Source organism: Nicotiana tabacum, chromosome 24, assembly GCF_000715075.1.
Source record: "Nicotiana tabacum cultivar K326 chromosome 24, ASM71507v2, whole genome shotgun sequence".
Lineage (NCBI taxonomy): Eukaryota > Viridiplantae > Streptophyta > Magnoliopsida > Solanales > Solanaceae > Nicotiana > Nicotiana tabacum.
In genome coordinates this window covers 46312684-46320519 of record NC_134103.1, presented here as the reverse complement: position 1 = coordinate 46320519, position 7836 = coordinate 46312684, and positions in this window count along the sequence as shown.

Below are 7836 nucleotides of genomic sequence, written 5' to 3'. Positions count from 1 at the left end.
GCCTACTAGGCTTATTTAAAAATATTTGTATGAAATTCTCTGTGCATACTTGCCAAATTCGTGTTGTAATATTGAGTTGTAACCTATGAGGTAGGTGCCCACCCAGGTGGCATTAAATGTGACTCGTTAATTCGGGTAAATAATTATGAGGTCTTCATGCCTCGTATCTCGTTATTAGTATTGTGAAGGTTTGAAATGAGATTTTTGTTAACATGAAGTTAATTTACGATTCTGTAATTGATTATGAACAACTATTAAGACCAGATTGACCTAGAAGGGTGCCCCATTTAGATGGTCAGACGAGTGTGAGTTGAGCTTTCAAAAGCTTAAGACTGTTTTGACTACGACGCCAGTGTTGGTATTACCCATAGGTTCAGGATCGTATACGGTATATTGTGATGCATCTCATATTGGGCTTGGTGCAGTATTAATGCAAGATGGCAAGGTAATTGCATATGTGTCGCGGCAATTGAAAGTTCACGAGAAGAATTATCATGTTCATGACTTAGAACTGGCAGCCATTGTTCATGCGCTGAAGATTTGGAGGCATTACCTCTACGGTGTCTCGTGTGAGGTATTTAATGATCATCGTTGCCTTTAGTACCTGTTCAAACAAAAAGATCTTAATTTGAGGCAGAGAAGATGGTTGGAGTTGTTGAAAGACTATGATATCACTATTTTGTATCACCCCGGAAAGGCCAATGTGGTGGCCGATGCTTTGAGTAGAAAGGCTATGAGTATGGGCAGTCTTGCGTATATTCCGGTTGGTGAGAGGCCATTAGCTGCATATGTTCAGACTTTGGCTAACCAATTCGTGAGGTTAGATGTTTCAGAACCCAGTCGAGTTCTAGCTTGCACAGTCGCTCGGTCTTCTTTATATGAGCGCATTAGAGAGAGGCAGTATGATGATCCTCGTTTACTTGTCCTTAAGGACACGGTGTGGCACGGTGATGCCAAACAGATTGCTGTAGGGGAAGATGGAGTTCTGCGAATGCAGGGTCGTATTTGTGTGCCTAATATGGATGGGCTTCGTGAATTAATTCTTAAAGAAGCACACAATTCCAGGTATTCTATTCATCCAGGTACTCCCAAAATGTATCAAGATTTGCGGTAACATTAATAGTGGAGGAGAATGAAAAAAGGATATAGTTGCATATGTGGCTCGGTGTCTGAATTGTCAGCAAGTTAAGTACGAGCATCAGAGACCTGGTGGTTTGTTTCAGAAGTTAGAAACTCCTGAGTGGAAGTGGGAGCGTATCACTATGGATTTTGTTGTTGCACTCCCACGAACTCAGAGAAAATTTGACGCAGTTTAGGTCATTGTGGACAGGTTGACTAAATCAACACATTTCATTCCAGTGGCAGTTACCTATTCTTCAGAGAGGTTAGTTGAAATTTACATTCATGAGATTGTCCGCCTTCATGGGGTGCCCGTGTCTATTATTTCAGATCGAGGAACGTAGTTTACCTCACATTTCTGGAGGGCTGTACAGTGTGAGTTAGGTATGCGAGTGGAGTTGAGTATAGCATTCCATCCTCAGATGGACGGGCAGTCCGAGCGTACTATTTAGATCTTGGAGTATATGCTCCACGCCTATATTATTGACTTTGGAGGTTCTTGGGATCAGTTCTTGCCGTTAGCGGAGTTTGCCTATAATAACAGCTACCAGTCAAGCATTTAGATGGATCCATATGAGGCATTATACGGAAGGCGATGCCAATCACCAGTTAGTTGGTTTGAACCGGGAGAGGCTCGGTTGTTGGGTACCGATTTGGTACAGGATGCCTTGGATAAGGTCAAGATTATTCAGGATCGACTTCGCACAGCTCACTCTAGGCAAAAGAGTTATGCCGACCGTAAAGTTCGTGATATTGCATTCATGGTTGGAGAAAGAATATTGCTTCGGGTATCGCCCATGAAGGGTGTTATGAGATTTGGGAAGAAGGGCAAGTTGAGCCCTAGGTATATCGGGCCATTTGAGATCCTTGAGAGAGTGGGAGAGGTAGCTTATAGACTTGCGTTGCCTCCAGGGTTATCCTCAGTTCATCCGGTATTCCATGTGTCTATGCTTCGAAAGTATCACGGCAATCCGTCCCAAGTGTTATATTTCAGCTCTGTCCAGTTGAACAAGGATTTGACTTACGAGGAGGAGCCGGTGGCAATTCTAGCCCGGCAAGTTCGCCAGTTGAGATCAAAGAGTTACCCTTCAGTACGAGTGCAATGGAGAGGTCAGCATATTGAGGCACCTACTTGGGAGTCCGAGTCCGATATGCGGAGTAGATATCCCCACCTTTTCGCCAGCCCAGGTACTTTTCTATGTCCGTTTGAGGATGAACGGTTGTTTTAGAGGTGGAGAATGTGATGACCCAAAAGGTCATCTTATGTTTTATAACTCGAATTTGCGCTCTTAAGACTTAAAATTCTCATTTTTACCTTCCTCGATTTGCGTGGGCAGTACGGACAAGTTTCCGGAAAGCTTTTATGTTGAAAATTGATGAAAATAAGAATTTATGCCTTATAAAGTTGAGTTTAGTTGACTTCGGTCAACATTTTTGGTAAACGGGCCTGGATCTATGTTTTGACGGTCCCGGTGGGTCCGTATCGAATTATGGGACCTGGGCGTATGCCCGAAATCGAATTCGGAGGTCCCTAGCTTGAGTTATGAATTTTTGATGAAAATTAAAAGTCTGAAAAATTAATTATTTTTAAGAATTGATTGATGTTTGGCATTGTCAGTATCAGGTCTGTATTTTGGTTCCGGAGTCCGGTACAGGTTCGTTATGATATTTAAGACCTGTCTGTGAAATTTGGTGAGAAACGGAGTTGATTTGACGTGATTTGGATGTCCAGTTGAGAAAATAGAAATTTTAGAGTGTTCTTGAGAATTTATTCATAGTTTTAGGTGTTATTTTGGTGATTTGATTGCGCGAGCAGGTCCGTATGATATTTTTAGACTTATGTGCATGTTTGGTTGGGAGCCCCGAGGTCTCGGGTGAGTTTCGGATAGGCTACGGGGTGATTTGCACTTAGAAAATCTTAGATTTTTGCTTCAGCAGCTGTTTTGGTATGCCCTTCTACGCGTTCGCATAGGTAGTGTCGCGAACGCGAAAGGTAAAATGGGACAGGGGAATTTTCTTCATTGCGAACGCGAAGTGTTGGGCGTGGTACTCTTCGCGAATGTAATCAGTCTCACGCGAACGCGATAGTTTAAGGGACCCGGGGGAGGGGGGTCATGTTCTTCTACGCAAACGCGTCCACGGGGTCGCGAACGCGAAGGCTTGGGGGGAGTTGCCTTACGCGAACGCGTAGAAAGACTCGCGAATGCGAAGGCCTTAGGCCGCTGTGCATCGCGAACGCGACAGGCCTCTTGCGAACGCGATGAAGGCATGTCCACTGACTTAAAACATACTCCCAACACGGGTTTAAGCCATTCTTCAATATTTTTCAAGAACCAAATGGGTAGAGGCGATTTTCAAGAGTCATTTTCTTCCCCAAAGTGTTGGTAAGTGATTCTAAACCATTTTTTTTCAATTACCCATTATATTTTATGAATTATCAACCTAAAATCTAGAGTTTTCATGGTAGAATTAGGGGTTAGGGTAGAAACTAGGTTTAGATGTTAAATTGTGAAAGTAATCATTGATGAAATATTGATTTCTTTGTGAAACTTCTCTCTATCCGTTGTTATTGATTCTGTGATTGATGAGAGGAGTGTAAAGCACAAAGGGTGATGCCGTGCATGCATAATTTATATTGTGAGGAAGAGTGTAAAGCACGAAGGGTGATGTCGTGTCTAGTTTCAAGAAAGGTAATGAAATCATCATTTGGAAATTTGTAGATAAAGTTATGGCCAATTTACTGAAATCTGGTAGTGGAGAAGCTGCAAAGTGCGGACCGCACAATGTTTGTGCAACTGCAGAACCTGGAATGTGCGGACCGCACAAAAATGGTGTGGTCAGCACAATGAGGGGTCAGATTGTGTATTATAAAACCGAGGGTTTGGGTATTATTTCACATTTGTACTTTGGGAGCTCGGTTTGTGGCGATTTTTCGTGGGATTTTCAAGAAATTCATCGGGGTAAGTGATTGTAACCCAGATTTGGTTAACATACATGAATATATCATTGTTTTCATCATGTACCATTGATATTTGCACATGCGGCGTGACAAGGCGGGATATGTATATATATATATATATATATATATATATATATATGTGTGTGTGTGTGTGTGGGTTGCGCATGTGGCGAGACAAGGTGGGAACATTGTAATGCACGTGTAGCGAGACAAGGCGGGCATTTATGTTACTATTGCACACGTGACGAGACAAGGTGGGCTGTGTCAGGGGTGATTTGTAATGATTTGTGGCCTGGGGGCATTCTTGTTGTTGATATTTGTATAGTGGTATACGTACCTGTGTGAGTTTTATCTTGTGAAAGCTGTGTGAAAATATTCTACGTGATGTCCGTTCTTTTTCCTTATGCTTAATTGCTGATGTGGGCTATGGTAGTACACTTGCACAAGCATACACCTAGTTAAGCACTCTTATCGGATAAGAGGTGTTTTTGATATTGTTGAGCATAGATGCTCCCCCTTGTTTACTTGCCTTCTATGTGAGAATAACTCTATTGGCACGTGAGCCGTTAGTGCGGTTATGAGATGTTATGAGGGCACATGAGGCCAAGTGTTAGAGTTCAAGTATTGAGACCCGTAAGTTATGATTTGTCCGAGATTCAGTACCTCGTGGAGTTGCTGACTAAAACCTAATGTAAAAGCGGCTATAGTTGCTGAGTTATTATATGTCCTTGCTGTATTTGTGATTTCTGGATTTAGGTTGTGTTCCATTCACCTTTCTATGTCATTTTCATGATATTCCGCTGATAATTGTTGTTCCCTTCCTGATTTCCATTTCTGTACTGTGAGCCATATTGCATAGTCTTTATGTAGACATCATACTTCTGTTGTTCGTGTACTTATATTTGTTCAGTTTATTAGACCAGTGGGTGTCTGGACTGTTCCTCGTCACTACTCCACAGAGGTTAGTCTTGATACTTACTGGGCACCGCTGTGGTTTGCTCATGCTACTCTTCTGTACATTTTTGTACAGATCCAGGTACTTGTTCGTTAGCTAGCTGTGGGGACTGTTACTGTGGAGACTCAAGGTAAACCTGCTGCTGCGTTCGCAGGCTTTGGAGTCACCTTCAAATTTTTGTTTTGCACTATTTATTCTTATTTCTGGACAGTTGTATTTAAAAGTTTTCTAGCAAATACTCTGTAGATCTTATGACTTGTACTACCGGTTTTGGGAATTGAAAGAGATTCTATTTAAATAACGTCGATGTTTTAATTATTGTTAGGCTTACCTAGTCCTTAAGACTAGGTGCCATCACGATACTCAAACAGAGGGGAATTGGGTTGTGACACAGTCAAACCTTTATATAGATTAGGTTTAGATACCCCTATCTGTCTCTTATTAAGAGACGACAAACTATTGAACTTTGATGATTCATTATTAGGAGTTCTGCAAAGTAACCTAGCCCAAGGCCCGGTATACTTTAATTATCCAAACTTTTCAGTTGACATAAATGACCAGAATATTTTGGATACCTTAACTCTTAATATTAAAACTAAGAATATGAATAGCAAAGTTAATACAAGAGAAAAAGCTATAATATACAGAGTATCTTACAGACTAATGAAAACAACATTAGCTCCAAAAACTAAAATCGAAAGTAATAAAGGAGTTACATTGCTCATGGAAGCAAACCAAGAATATAGTAATACCTTCGTCCCTAGAATTATTCAATGGGATGAAATTTTGTAAAAAGGTGAATGGAGTTTTGACGCCATCACCCAACCAAAATATGAACCTGGGAGTTCATTCATTTAACAAGTCATCCAATATCCATCTGGAGCCATTGAATTAAAGTTTTTAAAATCAGGCTCAGCTAGTGAAGCTTCTTCCAGTAGAAGAATGTCCTTTACTAGACCTTCTTCTTCCAAACCCCTGGAGGATAATGGAAGTAACAAAAGTAATGAAGAGTTAATTGAAAAAATTAACAAAAAACTTAAGGGAGTAGACTTTAACAAAACTGTTCCTCAAGTTATTTTTCAAAATAGACCCTTTGTTACTACTCCAAGAAGCCCAACTGCTGAAACAGTTGATCAGTTAATAGTAATCCGAGCCGATGACTTTGAAATAGATTGGAAAAGTCTAGATGCTCAGTGGTTACACCCCAACAATATTATTAATAGAAAATGGTACGTAGATACATATTCCTTAAAACAAAGATTATCTTTCAAAGATAAATGGATTAAAGATTTAAAAAGAATCAAATGTGATATTGAATTCTTTAAATGGTTTGAAATAACAGGACAAATTCCAAACCAAAAGGAATCCCCTCAAATGTTAGTTAATAAATGGTATACCAAAAATAAAGGTATAATAGAAGCCACTACTCCACCCTTAGAAGAAATTCTAATACCAGTTCAAAGTGAATTAATCACAGCTTCCCCTTTTAAAAGAGAAAGCGTTCACACTGAAAGTGGACCTACTAACAATGATATTAATAAAATTATTGTGCAAAATAATTACACAAATAACCTTTTATATGTGGTATCCAACCAACTAAAAGACACCAATAAATTAGGAGTTCCTACGAAATCCATAATAAATCCTAGAATTGAAACACATCCAATAATAAAACTTCCAAAATACTCTAAAGAGAAGTTTCCTGAATTAAATGAAAAATTCGACTTTACAGATAAGCTTTTGGAAAAAATCGAAGAGCAGCTTAAAATAAAATTAACTATCTCTAAAGAAGATACATCCTTTAATCAAGCCAGTACTAGTAAAAATGATAAGACTATATAACTTCATAATTTACAAAACAAATTAAGTTCTATTGAAAAAAGAATATACTGCTCTAAGGGCAAAAGATGACTTCCCCGAAAAAGAAAAAAAAATAGAAAATTTAATAAAAACTTCTAAATAAATTTCTGAAGCAGTTACTAAAATAAAAACAATTTCTACAATTAAAGCTAGTGACTCTGAAATCAATAGACTAACTAATGACTCAAGATATTCTAATAAAAAGAATTACTACAATAGAGCATCATTCCCAGATGTCCAATTCGAAGAAGATATCTATTTGACTAGCGCCAGTCATAACGGAACTGGAATCACTGAATGGAATATAGATGGGTTAGCAGAAAGCCAAATCTATAAAAAAAACTTCATGAAATTAGAATTGTTGTTACCAGTTACAAAATAAACAATGCATCAGATAAATATGCTGCAACTTTAATAATTTCAGGATTCACTGAAATGTTAAAAAATTGATGGGATAATTATCTTTTCGAAGAAAATAAAAATCAAATCTTAGGAGCCACTACAGTCACAATTGTAGTAAAAACTGAATCAGGAATGCAAGTTGCAGAACAAGCAGCTAGAGAAGATGCTTCTGCAACTTTAATCTATTGTATTGCTAAACACTTTATTGGAGAACCAAAACTTTTCGATGATAGGAGTTTGGAACTTCTTAACAACCTTAACCGCCCGAAATTAACAGATTTTAGGTGGTATAAAGATATGTTCATAGAAAAAGTAATGATTAGAGAAGACTGCGGTAGTGCTTTCTGGAAAGAAAGATTTATCAGTGGTTTACCAAGATTATTTGCCGAAGAGGTAAGAACAAAAATCAAAGATAGATTCAACGGCCAAATTCCTTACGATAATCTTACTTACGGAAATTTAATCAGTTTTATTAACGTAAAAGGTCTTGACTTATTTACAGACCTAAAACTCAAAAGTTTTATTAAAAAGGATAGACTTC